Genomic DNA, 11376 nt, shown 5'->3' on the forward strand with positions numbered 1-11376 from the left:
CCCACGTAGTAAATGAAACTGTTTTTTCATTTCCATATTTCAGCTGCTCCCTTTAATTACGCACAAAAATATACATTCGTAAAAACTAACCTTCCTTTAAATCTTCAGTTATCAAATTCAAAACATTGTTTCCTTAACTTAAGAAATATACTCATGTAAAATATAGGAAATGTAACTAATTCCTTCAGGAGCTATCGTAAAATCGAATTAATAAACAAATATCCCTATTTCCAAGTAACCCTTCTGGGAAGACGATCGTAAGTAACAAATTATAAATACAATACAATAAGTAATAAAATAACTAAGAATTTGGCTACAAGGATTTATTTTTATGAATTTATGTTTTAAGGAACTTTAATTTTAAATAGGTTGTCCCCATTAAAATGTTTGTAATAACTATAGTACAATATTGTAAGATCTGGAGATAATAATATGATAATTTAATAAACAAACAGTATAGTCATGTTACGGTTGTAAAATTGTAACTGCATATGTAATTAAATTAAAATAAATTAATATAAGAACAGGATTTCGAACATTTTACATCGTTATGTGATAAATGGGTATCTATCATCTTCTTCTGGTCTACAAAGTCTTTATACATTTTAAAACTTTATATACTTAATTAGTACAGTAATCAGTCATCACTACCGCATGGAAGACTTGTGCAGTACGCTGATGACACGACACTTTGTTTCACCAACAAATCGAAAACTATTCTGGAACAGCAAATCTTTCTTGACACCAACAATTGTGTCCAACACTTCAACAGCCTCAACCTCAAAGCGAATTCTTCAAAATCAAATTTATTGACTTTCGCGTTGCGATCAGGAAACTCCAATGACGGGCCAGCCGTTTTATTGGATGACTCTTTCCTGCAGGAAGTCGACTGTTCAAAATTCCTCGGAATATGCCTGGATCGGGGATTGACTTGGAATTATCACATTGATCATGTTTGCTCAAAACTGGCCTCGGGCATCTATGTGTTGAGGTCTTTAGCCAAATACTGCCCCATTCAGGTACTGATGACGGCTTATTATGGCTTGATCTACCCCCACCTCACCTACGGTTTGGTGCTGTGGGGAGCCAGCGCAAACTATCAATTTTTCAGAGCATTCATTCAAATTGCAGAAGCAAGCGATTCGCATAATCGCACAGTTAAGGTTCAGAGAAACATGCAAGGAAGCTTTTAAAAAACTGCAACTGTTGCCTCTGCCTTGTCTCTACATCCTAGAGACAATCTTTTTTGTATGTCTAAATGTGCCATGACACGTGGCCGAGACATACATTCGTATGGGACAAGAGGCAGAGATACCCACCGAACTGGAAGTCACAGGACGGCGGTTTACGAACACTTGCCTTCGCAGACAGGAGTTCGTTTTCTCAACAAGTTGCCAAATTCAATCAAAAATGCCCCAACTCCCAAGGCGTTAATAGCTCGTTTAAAACGCTTTTTAGCGTCTCAAGCATTTTATAGTGCTGACGAGTTTATGGCATTCGACTGGGTGACCGCACACTTGGAACACTGACAACCGGCGTTGGAAAATGGGAAAATTGGCATGAGTGAATGTGGTGCTACTGACATTTCTGTAAGTTTGACTGGTCTCAATGTGGAGTGATTGTTCAAAATTATAGAAAACTTGACTATTGGTATACATTTTTGGTAATGTTCTGGCAAAATAAAAATGATTTTATTTGATTTAGTGTTTTTGTGAATAATTTGATAATTTATTATACGTAAATTACCAGTGCTGATTTTATAAAAGGTATTACGAACGTGATTTTTAATTATGAATCATTAACGTATAGATTCGGTGGTCCTTTAAACGTGGGCGTGAAATAATGAAAGAAGATTTTACGATGGATGCTCCTTTACATCGATTAAATCATGAATCTGTGTTGAAGCTTTCATCATGGATAAACGTATTTGAACTAACACATCCTACTACACACTACACAGCATTATTATGAAATAGCTATGGCGAGATAGTTTGATTCAATGTCAATTTTCAGTTCAGCTCCTGAAGTTGAACTAGCTTCATCTTACTGCAGCGTCTGAAATCCGACGTTGTCACATACCTGAAAAAATTAATGTCTGTATAACATCATCGGATTTCAGACGATGCACTAAGAGGAAGGTGGACTGGAGCTCAACTAAACATTTACATTGAATCAACTCTTCCTATACCTAAATTATGTTGTTGAAATGTGGATAATATCTGAAACAACGTAGTTCACTCAATTTTGGACCTTATGACAATGAGAATACCTATTCACTTAGACTACATTATATTGTGTAGTCTAGATGTCTCTGATGTCGAAACAATGAAAGAAAATTTTGGATCTCTTCCGGCGAACATGACTCTTGAAAGTGTCGGATTTCAGACGCTTCACTAAGATTAATGTGAAATGAAGCTTAACTCAACGTCACCGTTATTCAATATGTATTATGTATAAGTCATGGCTATGTATAAGTTTGATGCCAGTTAAATAGCTCAAAACCTCTCCTATTATCACGCATAACTAGCTATCAGCTAAAAAGCTATTTCCTTTATGATAATACACAGAAGAACATGGACACAGTGACTGGAGGTAAAAATCTTAGCTATCAAAGATCAGTCCGTATAGTGGTGACATAAAGGATTTCCATTCCCCAGAAGGGTTCACTTCTGGCTCGTTTAAACCTTCCAGTTGAACTCACACTGAACACAGCAAAAACAGTCGCGTTACTTAAATCTGGGTAACCTTATGATTGTCCAAGAGCTGCAAATCACTAACCGAAACTCTCGATATTCTGGAGTGCAAAGGTAGTTCGATGGGTTTAGTTTACTGAGGGATATTATCACTGAAGTTAGTGGGATATACTAAAAGTGAAAGGTTTTTTTTAGCCTAGACATAAGAGCGTACCACCACCTGTCTGACTTGACTGGAGAGGCTGGTGCAGAGCTGGCTTCTACTTCTTCCGAGGGGACATGACTGAGATTAATGCCCTAAATTCTTCTACATGGATGTAGAGAGGAGGCGATCAACCCTGCCCACACAAAAAAACATGTCACAAATAGAACACTTATAAGCATAAATGGACACACTAGTTGTTTAGTCACCACTTAAAAAAAAACATAAATATAGCCTTCCCTTTTTGAATTTACTAAAAATGTATATAAATAATATTTTGAACCTATCACGTTATTCAAAACTACCCACCGTTCTAGGATGACCAATGTAGTGTTTTTTATTCATTGCGCAGTTCCCCCCAGCGAAACCAATTACATGTATTGTATGTCTACTTAAATAAATATTTCGTTATAGAATTAGAATATAGTTAGTTTATTCATTAATCAATGTTCTAGAATCTAGATAAAAGGAAGTGTCCATATTAGATTTGCTTTCCAATAAAGATGCCTTTTCATGACAAATAATAGTTTAACGTATTCTGATTGTGAAGCGAGGAAAGCATTTAATATTTAATTAAATTCACGATATCTTCCACATCAGTAGCGTTCTATACGGTTCCGACTAAACCTCACAATAATAAATATTGGTTATTTGATGTACATGTTAACAGCTAATTGTTTTTATACTGACTGGTTGCTAACTGCTCTTTCTTTTACAATAAAATGAACTATTTGGGTCAATATAAATTATTATTAGGTGTGATTTTGTACGTAAACTTTGTAAGATTAATAACATGGTAGGAAAACTAAATTTGTAAGTTTTTGTTTCAAATCAATCTCATTTGTTCATATAATATAAGGAAAATCGTAAAGAACAGTACAATCTATTTAATTAATTAACTATACTAATTTACTTAGTGCGTTGGCGTCCTGATTACCGTTATGGGATGAACCATAATTGGTATCACAAGAAATATAAAGAAACTCAATACCCCTCATCCAAACCTCATAGAGTGACATGCACCATCATTGAATTCGGTGTTGTATAGAAATTAAGCGTAATTTATCCGAATTATAGTGTGGCCAGATAGGCAGTAATGTAATGTTTCAGCCCTCTAGTGATAACAGAGTCTATAATTATACAATTAAATAATTTAAAAAGCTGTTAAGATGAAATCCCTAGCTGGGTATTAGGAGGTCAGTGGCTACGACGTGACGTATTTATCTGATGGTAGCATCGCAATGCTGATTTCAAGTGCTGTTGGCGGAAGGCATGAGGAAGTGCTGATGCCTAATCATCCCTTCATCAGCAAATGGCGTTAGCGGATTGTGGAGTCAACCCGCTCACCACAATCCTCGGATAATAGATATCGATCCTGGGATTGGGTGCTTCAGCATTCATACCGTGCAGCAAGCAGTCTATGATGGTCCATGTATTCCCATTATCAAATATTGGTAAGGTCATAGACATTGTGGCATTTTACTAGGCGTTTCCAGATACATTAACTAGTTCTTAGGTGGTCCGTATGTTCAAGTTATTCGTCTTTAAGTTAAAAACGGTTGTGCTAAAGAGAATTAATTGATACAAAGGTTTCGTTTTGTACTATGAATGACTTGTTCGAAATGTAATGTGGATATTTGTTATATACAGGCGTCATCTAACGTGTAAACACACATTAAATCCAAAAATACTTTTAAGTTAAGTACAAAATTAAGGTAAATACCTGCAAGGAAACATTTACTGTGTACATTTCTATTTAATAAAAATAAATAAAGAATAAAAATATATAAGACATTAAATGTCTGAAAACGAGATTTTCAAATCTTATAAGGCCATCATAACTCCTCTTTTGTGCAATAAGTATCTCATGCCTGCGTTGGACGATGGCTCGTGGGAAGTGCCGTAGCTTTTAAATGCAAAACTTGGTCAATATGCATAATTATTTTACATGTAAGTATTATTAACACATAAATTATAATGGATGTGTACTCAAAATTATTAAATTAATTATGAAATGATTCCAAGTACGGTATATTTATCCTATACAAAATTGTGGCTGTTTAAGCTAAAATATCTTATTTTTTTATTTAAATATTTATTTTTAATCTTTATCTCATAATATCTTATTTCAACAGCAGCCATTTTGTAACGAGGTGTTTGAGGTACAGTTTGCGGCATTATTTTCTAATAATAAATACGTTTAAAGGTCAACACATATTTACCTAGGCTCGTATTTTAAAATTTCCATGAAACTGCCCATGTTACGTCCCATCAATGTAGAAATGTGGTGGGTATAGCATAAAAGAGTATTAAGGATAGCCGTATAACATTTTGCAAATTGTATATTTTATTTGCCATGGTTTAAAAATACTAAGGTGTTTTTATACATTTTGCGTAAATTGTACATGTTCTATCTGCTAAAAGTAATTATTTTCCAGTAGTTAACCGTCTTAATAAATAGCAAAATGTTCAACACAATCATAGAGGTACATGGTCTAAAATTAATTGGGTGGGGGTGAATATATTGTGTAGGCAGCTTAAATTAACAGTTTTTGACGTGACAACGTCTTAAATTAGGTTGCGGCTCGGAGTCACTCATGAAAAAGTGTAACGCCCGGTAACGTTACGATGCCCGTCCAGTGGGTCCCCCGCACGGGATCCGCACGGGATAAAGCAGATGAAATAATTGTACACTGATATTTCATTATCGTAAACTATGATTGATTGATTAATTGTTAGATTGACACAAAAGTTGAGAAACTGAGTTTATAGGTTATGTCATACTATTGACAAATGTTGATAGTGTTAAGTAAATTATTAGTTTAAATCACTCTGCAATCAATCGTAATTCAGTCGATTGAGAAGAAACAGCGCGTATTGCTAGTCAAACATTTAAAATAACAAATTATAACCTCTAACCTGTCATAACAGTGCGACCAAACAAACGAACTAAACCGACCAATCACCACGCGCGGAGTTAGAATTTAACTGTGTTTAGCAAGAATTTCAAATTCTAATTTTAGTAAATGTTTTATTCAACTTTACCATTTACAATAATAAATTTTAATTAATTTCAAATTATATACAATGTTTTAGTAAACAAAATATATTTCTATAGTTAAAATTTGTGCAATTCTTATTTTCATTCAATTCCTTGTTCCTATTGTGCAATTTAATAATATTCATATCAATAAATATTCTACCGAGAAAAAGACGTTGTCACGTAAAATCTTCGCCCGTAAAACCGACTTTACAGGCAACCATAATTTTTTTTGTTTTTATTCGGGGAGTTTTGAAAACCAAACCGTTTTATTTGTGTTTTTAGATTATATCAAACTATCTGCGAGAAAGTTACGAAAAAGCCTTCCCAAATTTCTATTGACTCTCCTAAGAGCCATACCTTGGATTTGTCAATTTTATTATAGAGTCGCAATTTTACTCTAACGTTACGACCAAAGGTTTCTTGGCTAAATTTCTTACCCATGCTATCGCTTAAGACTCATGGGCCGTGGTACTAGGACACTAATCATAAAAGTTAATAGGTTACTGTGTTAAATTATGACATTGAATATTTGCTTATTAATAAGAAATTGCATATCAGAAAAAACCATAAACGCCTGTTTATGTGTAATTTATTTTATAGCTCAGGTTTGAAGAAAATAATTACCATGTCACATGCCTTTGTCCTATAGACAGATGGAGGTATGAAAAGATCAGGTACAAATTAATGCTATAACTCACATGAGCAATAACGGTCGGTTTGGGCAACCTCCAAATTTCGCTGGTTGATGTCTCTTTCATTGACCTACCCACTACCGTAAAACAAATCTTTGGATCTATAGTTCATAAAAACCCAAGCGTTTAAAACATTATGGCCTATCGTGTTAATTTCTAATACCTTTCAATGGGGATGATGAAACACTTTAACTTATGAATTGCTAGAATAATCAGTATTACTTTGAATATCTTCCGTCATTTCAGAAACGTTTTAAATTCAGACCATATTCAGAGTATTCATAGATCTTGGCACAATATTCTATTCACAACGCAAACTCAGATATACTGTTTTGCCTTTGCTAATTAACTAGTTGACAGATATATTAGAGCAGTTAAACCTATTTTAGAATGTTTAGATTTTTCATGCAGCCTATTAAGTAGAATGCACTGGAATAGCACTTTTTCTATTTATAGAAAAGAAAGGATACTAATTCTATATTGTATCCTTTCTTTCTACATTAGAAAACATACGATTAACTAGGATTTTTGAAAATATTTGAAGTATTTATGTTTATTTGTTTTCCAAAATTAAAAACGCTTAATCGGGACATTCAATTTATATTCAATATACTTTCTTACATTTATTCATTTATAATTAAAATTAATTAGTCATGTTATTTCACCATTTTGGAAAACATGAAAACTATGGATTATACTTAACATTAATAAAATAAATTTAAAAGCTTTTAATTCCTGATAATATCAAGATTAACTCACAGTACTTGGTTCTCACATAAAATATAAAAGGAAGTTTGAGTGTGATAATAAATATAAAATATTTGGATAAAAATAAATACTTCTCCTTAAATATTGTTACAGTATTATTCAGAAATCTTTTCTATGACTTACCAATATGAGAGGTGTGGTGTAGAGTATAATTTAGATATACTTACTTTTACTTACTTTTGCTATCTCCACACTAAAGTACGGGCCAAGTCATAATTTGGTATTTCTGTGAAGTGTATAATATAATATAATGAGTAATTCTTTATATACGGTTTTTTATTGACGATAGAATGTTTGAAAGCGAAAAAGGATTTAGGTCATATGCCATTGTTATATGTCACAAAATATTATAATACTACGTTGAAATTCACTCACTCCTTCAGGTGTAAAAAAGACCTTAAGACATTAAAAAACTAAAACGACGTGAAAATAGACTGCCTCACAAAATTAGGATGGTTATTAAGTGACACCTAAAGAACTGCATAATATCCAGACTGGAGAGAATGAACCTAAGCGATTGCACTTCACAGGAAACATGAGCACAAACACCTCAGACCTGAACTAACAAAAGTGAAGCAATGACAAGGTTCCAAACTAATGGTTTTACTTCATGATAAACTGTGAAAGGAGTATATGCCTTTTTATTGTCTTACTAAGCCGGTACAAACCATAGTTACATCGTTCTATTTCCAGTATTTAAATAATATAGTTTAATACTCAGTGTATTGTTATACTTATTGGTAAAGCTTGATAGGCCAGAAATGTGGAAATTTAATATGTTTATTGCTGATATTCCGTAAACAATTGTCTGCAATATTCGAGAACATGTACTAACTATTCCAAAGGCTTTGCACTGACGTTATCCAATACTACCAAGCCGTATCTGAGGATAGATTGGAAATGAGTATAATATACTTTTATGTCGTTGTTAAAAGGCAAAAAGAATGTACAGGAAACTTATATTATTATAACATGTTATTCACGAGTTGACCTATTTAACCCTCATTATACGTTTATACGTACACTGACTGCACACGTATGTTTACTTTTATACGTTTTTTGTTTTCATAGATAAATATAAAATGTTTAACCTCATAGATTTAGAATATTTTTATACTTATATTATTTTCATCTCCTTTGCATAAATACGTTACATATTTTAAACGTACTTTAAAACATGTCTATAATACTTCGCATTTGTTTAAAAAAAATTTACTGCTAAAATAGTAGTTTTTTACGAGTAGAATATAAACATAATACGAAATGTGAGATCTCACTTTATGCGTTACTAATTCCACAAAAGTTAAGTAATTATTTCTTGATTTTTAATTAGATCAAAAGAACAATAAAATACTTAATTTAAATAATAACTACAATATTTTGAACTGTATGACAAATATATATTATTACGTTAAAAATATTTAAGTAAAGTCTGATTAGCCATCATTATTTGCAGGAAGACGATTCAAGAACCATCAGGTAGAAATGGGTGTCGTCAGAGGGAGAGACGATGATAGCCGAGTTGGGCGCCCTCCAACCCTTTCAGGTTGCTGCCCTTTGTTTCTCAGATACTGCTTTGATTACAATAAACGCCGTTTTCAGCTCCTAAAGACGTTCTAGGAATAAGAAGTACAAAGTTGGAATGACAGAAATGTAAATGACTAGTCTACTTAAAAGGAATTTTCTTTCATGATGTTAAAAGCATATTTCTAATGTAAGAAGTAATACTAATTTATTTAAACCCCCAAACGCATTTCTTTCTAATAAGAATTAACCATTAGATTAATTTATATTGAAATAAGATAGTACAAGTAATATAACTTTAATACATAAGAACCGTTAAAATGTAAATTATTTTTAACTTCAATTTTAGTATGATTCTTTCCTTCAACCATGAAATAACATCAGAGATGCGTTATTAATATTAACGCATCTCTGATGTTATTTCTTAATATTAAAAATCATTTTAAAAAAATGATTTTTAATACTAAAATAGTATAAATATCCTAGTAACAATACAATATGAACATAAATTTGAATCATTCAAAGTTCATTGTTATGATAGAAAGTTTGTAAAACAATAACTTTGCTTGAAACATTTATCGTCGTTTAGTGATACAAAAATTAGTAAAACTACGTTTGGTGATCGGCAATCTGATCTCTTTCTCATTTTAATAACTAACCTAACAAATATATATGATCTATATTTAAAATAAAATAGCTTTAACAAGTTGTTGCAATTAAGACAACTAAAACTAAATATTATAGACTTAATTAAATCACAATACGTCTGTTTGCAATAACCAATCTCTTACAAAAAAAACATCCAATAGTAAGTTTTGTTTAATTTCTTATTAGGATTAATGGATAACATTCATGCTACGCAATGTAGAGAATGAGTAGTCACTAGATGGACACAATGAATTGGTTTTATAAATTTGCTATTGTTGATGTTACAAAAAGGGCACTACGTTTCGAGGATTGAAAACTCTTCAATGATAGATGTCAAAAACTTTAAAGCAATAATCATTTAAACAAATTTAAGAAGTTAATATAATGTGATAAATAACCGAAGTCATGTTATTTTATAAAGTTGTACAAGTTGTACTTCAAAAAGCATACATTAGAGGGCCCAAGATGATTGGAGCAAGCATCAATCATAACCCACCAGCGGCGGTGAGGAGAAGTCAATATTTTGGTACCGCGGTAGCTCATCTGAAAGAAAAAGGGGGACCGGTAAGAAGGATATAAGAAATGTAGAAATAAAAGGCAGCAGTTTTTTTGTTTACGTTTTTATTTTTGATCTCAAAATCATGTTAACAATAATACAAGATAAAAAGTATAACATTCACAGAAAGCAAAGTCAAACACAATATGACTTTTAAATCAAAAACTAAAATTTAGGCCTAATAGAGCTGCCTTTCCTCCTTTATTTCATTTTTGGTTATTATTTAATCTGGTGAGTACAATTTTTATTTTTATAATTTCTAACTTATATTTATGATTATATAGTAAAGCTTCACACATTAAGAGCATTATTAGCCTTTCACTAAGTGAAGCATTTATAATGGAAGTTAAAACAAACTACAAATTAAAATAATCGAAGTACTGAAAATAAATATTTATAAAATGAGCTCATCAGAATAATACGTTTTTGACTTAATCAGTGTGTAATTAGTTGATCTGAAAGGAGGTTCTGGTGGTATACTTTTGGTATCTACTTATAGTTATACTTGTGTAGATAACTTATACTCTCGAACTGTATTAGACATAAAACGTTTTCCTACAGATTAATGTAAAAAACCATTTTATGAATTGCAATCTTTCTTTTAGCAGGTTTTGCTTTCTAGAAACAGTTTATGAATCGTACTAATATAGTTACAAATCAAATAAGTGAAAGATATTAACCTCCATTATGTTCTAGAAAATACATTGAACATACATGTCAAAATAAAGTTTTTGAAACAATTAATTATATTGACGAAAATAACATGTTTTACTCCTTCGTTATCACTTCAAAATTTGACCAAAAATATCAATATAAATATTGCTTTGAACGTGTCGTAATGTATTAAAAACAATAAATAAACCGCCTCTAATGTATTCTGTAAGGTGTTATGGTGATTCCGATAAGCTATACACACGTATTTGAACTCGAACTCGTATTCAAAATCAAAAACTAATATTGGAATTTTTCTTAACTAGTTGTTGTCTGATGGATAATAGGTTGTTCAGAAAATCACACACGATTAGCAGAACTCACTTTAACTGCATGCGCAGATTTTGACAAGGGTACTCAATTAGTCTCGATAATTGGAGTCTCCATCAAGATTATCGGAACCGGAGCTGATAAACTACTTGCAGCAAAACATGCATGAGAGTCTGTTTCGTAACTCGACATAGTTTACAACTACCTAAGTTCATTTTGAGAACTTGTTACACTACTGGTTCTGGTACTGAGTTTACGTGTTTATGGAA

The sequence above is a fragment of the Homalodisca vitripennis genome, chromosome 1 (genome assembly GCF_021130785.1).
Source record: "Homalodisca vitripennis isolate AUS2020 chromosome 1, UT_GWSS_2.1, whole genome shotgun sequence".
Lineage (NCBI taxonomy): Eukaryota > Metazoa > Arthropoda > Insecta > Hemiptera > Cicadellidae > Homalodisca > Homalodisca vitripennis.